Source organism: Palaemon carinicauda, chromosome 12 (assembly GCF_036898095.1).
Source record: "Palaemon carinicauda isolate YSFRI2023 chromosome 12, ASM3689809v2, whole genome shotgun sequence".
NCBI lineage: Eukaryota > Metazoa > Arthropoda > Malacostraca > Decapoda > Palaemonidae > Palaemon > Palaemon carinicauda.
This window is the reverse complement of record NC_090736.1, coordinates 43,422,777-43,427,776: the sequence shown is the minus strand read 5'-3', so window position 1 is coordinate 43,427,776 and position 5,000 is coordinate 43,422,777.

The following is a 5,000-nucleotide window of genomic DNA, read 5'->3' as shown; positions in this document are numbered from 1 at the left end:
CCTTACTAGAGAGAGAGAGAGAGAGAGAGAGAGAGAGAGAGAGAGAGAGAGAGAGATTCATTGCAATGGAAGTTGATAGTGGTGGCTTACGTCATAGTACTCCCCGAGTAATAAACAAATAGCAACTTTTATATTTTAACATTTTCTTTTGTGGATTTTTTTTTTCACTATATTGTTAGAATTTGAAATCAAACAATTTTATTTGTATATATTTTGCTCAAATTGAGTCTTATATTAAAAAAGAATTTTAATCTCATTTTTAGGTTTTTGAACCAAACATTTTCATTTGTTTATATTTTGCACTATTTGAAAGTCTTATATTGGAATTATTTTGATTGTTGATGCATCCAACAATTATCAATCTTTAGATAAAATCTTGGATTTAGTTATATCGCTTATCATTAAGAATGAAAGTTCCAATCTAACTCATAATATTCAACAGTTACGTTACTAGTGAGCTTATACAAGCGCTCTCTCTCTCTCTCTCTCTCTCTCTCTCTCTCTCTCTCTCTCTCTCTCTCTCTCTCTCTCTCTCTCTCTCTCAACAGGTAATCCAGACATATACATCAGTCTTGAAATGACTATGAAACATGGCTCTTCTCTGTTACGCAGATAAATTAGTGCTGTCATGTTTGAGTGACAGATATGTTGCAGATCTTGCAATCTCTCAAGCGGTTTTGTCAAAGGATTTGTTGCTGGTGACCATCCATCTCAGCAGGGATAAAATCTTCCTCAATTTTTAAAGAAAGAATGAAATTTTTAGGATTTAATTTGCCAAAAAAATATTTCAAAACCGGGAACAAACAGTTTCTGAAGTACAAATAAAGCTTCTTCAAATTTATTTCAGATATTGATGAAAAATTATATGAAAAAAATTTAAATTATTCTATAATCTTTCGATAAAAAATAAATAAATTGAGAAGCAGATGACATGAGAAATAAATAAATAAATAAATTATTACCATATATAGAGTATATGGTAATAATCATTTAGATGCATAAAAAAAACGATAAAAGTATCTTCAGATACTTGTATGATTACAATGATAAATCTGATATTTGAGGAATACGTTATAAATTCAGAAAAAATTATGCAGCGAATCAATGCACGCATATTTATTATGAAGTGCAATATTGTAAACATCATATATAGATTTCTTTTCTTTCCGAGAACCAACATTACGCAAAATATTTTGCAAGTAATGAGAATAATTTGTAACGAGGAAAAGCTGAACTATCAAAATAAGAGTATTAAATCTTCTACCAACACGTTGAATACTGTAAGTTAAACCTCTTAATATAATATTTAAAAACTTAAATAAAACACCATGCCCTGTCTATTAATCTTGGGAATTAAAAATCCCCAATTATGTACGTTGTATATTTAAAAAATGCAGAAGCTTTCGCACTTTTTAAATATACAACGTACATAATTGTGGATTTTTTAATTCACACAATATAATAAAATAATACAAAACATCCAAATTTCATTTCGAGGACCTTTAAATCCTCCATAAAATCTATTTGTCAAAAGCAAATCTCAGCATCAAGCTCAAAATAAAATTTACTTACGTCTCTTTTGAAATTTAGTTTTCCCTTTTTTTATCTTTTCATTACTTAATTTTTTTTCTTCTATTTTTGGTACAAAGCTAGTTTTCTGTCACCATGATAACTTTTCCTTTTAGGAAGTTCAGCAATGTCACTCATCAAATTCCACATTTAAATAAAGTTTCGTTGATAATTTTCACAAATTACCTGTCACGTATCACGTTGAAAAGTAATTCGAGTGAGAATTTTTCAAAGGTTTCTAGTCAGATATCCTTCCGGATAAGAAATTCAGAGATAATTTTTATATGTTGAGAAAGATGTTCGGTGATCTTTAATTTCCTCCGCCAACGAAGTTGGAAGAAGGTTATGTATTACCCCCTGTTTGTGTGTTTGTTTGTGTGTGCGTGTTTGTTTGTGATCAGCTTCCTGGCCACAGTTTTCATCGTTGGGTACTGAAACTTGATAGGATTAACTGTTATGTAAAATGCTGGAAAGGATTAAACTTTGGAAGGTCAAGGTCACGGTCAAGCAAAATGTTCAATTCACATTCACGTAATCAGTCATAAAATGGACATCGTTGTCGAAGAGACTTGAAACTTGGTTCATATTTGAGAGTATGAAAATCCACGCCAAATGATATACGTTAAGGCCAAAGGTCAAGGTTAAGGTCGAGCAAAAGATCGAGAAATAGGCTGCTGCGGCGGAGGTCTGCCCTCTATTGAGTGCCCTTCTATTCTCTATAATTTTCCTGTCAGCTTTCAGATTATTATTATTATTATTATTATTATTATTATTATTATTATTATTATTATTATTATTATTATTAAGATCAAAGAAAATAAACTGTTGGTCTCAAACAAAACATGTACTTATAACACAATAAAAAAAAAAATATTCATCAGGTATTTTTCCTCTCTTTCCGTACACTTCTCGAACTAAATTTAAACAAAAGACATTACAATCTCCAAAATAAGAATAGAACATGCTGCAAGGAAAGCAAAACAAACCACTTTTATGGAAGGTAAAAAGAAAGACATGAAAAGAAATATTCTCAAAGGATCTTGGGATTTTGCTCTTTTCTGTGGGGTTGAGCTCTTAGGATCTCATGGCATATGTTTACGTGAAAGGAATAAAAGGAAGAGGGAAAAATCAATAAAAATGACAAGGGAAGTAAAAAAAAAAAAAAAAAAAAAACCTCTCTTGTTGAGGAACATAATTCAAAAGAAATTGATGTTGGCATTCTATTCAAATTTTGACGTGTTCTTGCATACAGAGAATATTAGTTTTATATATAGGAGAGGAAGAAAACAGGAGAGAGACGAGGATAATATATATATATATATATATATATATATATATATATATATATATATATATATATATACATATTTATTTATTTATATATATATGTATATAAATATATATATATATATATATATATATATATATATATATATATATATATATATATGTATATATATATATATATATATATATATATATATATATATACATATATATATATATATATATATATACATACTGTATATGTATATAAATATATATATATGTATATATATATAAATATATATATATATATATATATATATATATATATATGTATAAATAAATATATATATATATATATATATATATATATATATATATATATATATATTTATATATATATATATATATATATATATATATATATATATATATATGTAAATATTTATATATATATATATATATATATATATATATATATATATATATATATATATATATATATATATATATATATATATCATCATCAGCCGTTGCTATTCCACTGCAGAACAAAGGCTGTAACCTTTCCTACCCCGTCTCCCTTTCCTCGCACGGTACTCCCTCTTAACCGGGTATGACTAGGTATGACTACTCCCTCTCCTCCCTATCTGAGGGACAGGGAGAGAGCAAGTAATTATACAAAGAATAATCATAGGCATACTTAGTAGATAGAAATTTGTGAGTAAAGCAGTTTCTTCTAACATTATAAATTTGAATAGAGTAGATGGGATATCATGCTGATGGATTTAATGAAGAGGAAAGGAGTGTCTGGAGCAAAATCTAAATTCATATTGGAGCGTAAGGAATAAATCTACGGTTATAAGAATAAATAAAGAAGTGATAAAACTATATGCAGAGAATAAAGGTGAATTGTATGGTAGGGTTGAAGCCAGAGGTGAAGTAAATAAGTAAATTTTCTATACTGCGCTTGGCATTATAGAACGGTAATATAGGGAATAAAACTTTGAGTTTAGGGATAAGGAAATCAAGATGTGATAAGTTAAGAAAAAAATCGTGGATAGCTGCATGATGGAAAAGAAGATAAGTTTCAGACATATGGGACGTCAAAAAGCAAGATAAAATAGAAGGTAAATAATGGAAATAGAGTGGTGAAGGTAAGGGAGACCTTTGATGAGATGTAAACGTTTCAGATGGAAGTGAATACTGAGAGGGAGGTTGATGCACAAGTGGACCAGATTCTAGAACAACTAATGTAGATGTAGATTTGGTGTCAGTAGGACACGTAGTTCTGATTCGATATATTTTGATTGAAATGTGAGACGCAGGCTAAAAGAGTTTAAAATAGAAGAGCGGCGTTTGGTATAAACGAGTAAGGAGAAGTTTGGAATTGAATTAAAAGACTTTGTGGGTTTGGAAAAAAGTTCATCTTTAATCAATTTAGAAATAATCAATGATATTGTATAGTGTTATAAGTATTTAATTGTGAACGATTTAAAGTTTTTATGGTGATATTTAAAAGTGTGTTAGACAATGTAGTTAAAAACATTGATTTGTTTAAGGGTACACTCGGCCACTATTCTATCTTTTTTCTCTTCTTCTAGATTTGTTAAAGTTTTTATTGTTTACATAGGAGATATTTATTTTAATGTTATTTTTCTTGAATATTTTCTTTTTCCTTGTTTATTTCTTCACTGGGCTATTTTCTCTGTTGGAGCCCCTGGGCTTATAGCATTCTGATTTTCCAGTTAGGGTGGTAGCTTAGCAAGTAATAATAATAATGATAAAAGAGAGGCTGAGGCATCGTTGTTCAATAGTTTTAAGACGAATTGATACGTGAAGTAAGTAAGGAAATAGAGGCAGATACAAAGTAAAGGAGATTGGAGTAGAGGTGTGAAATGGTTTATATTTGAAGCTCATACAATATTTATTGCAGATAGGGAAAAGCTTTGTAAACTAATAAAACTTAGTGTTTGTAATAGGAGAAAGTGGATAGTAAATGTAGGGTAAACACAAGTCGTGAGAGCAAATGGAAATCAAGACGCTAGAATTTTGAATATTAGTGGAGATGTAAAGAGAATGTGGTATGCGTATAGGTATCTACTGTAGAACTAAATTGAATATATTGGGGTATAATCTGAGAAGAATTAAGTCGCAGAATTTTG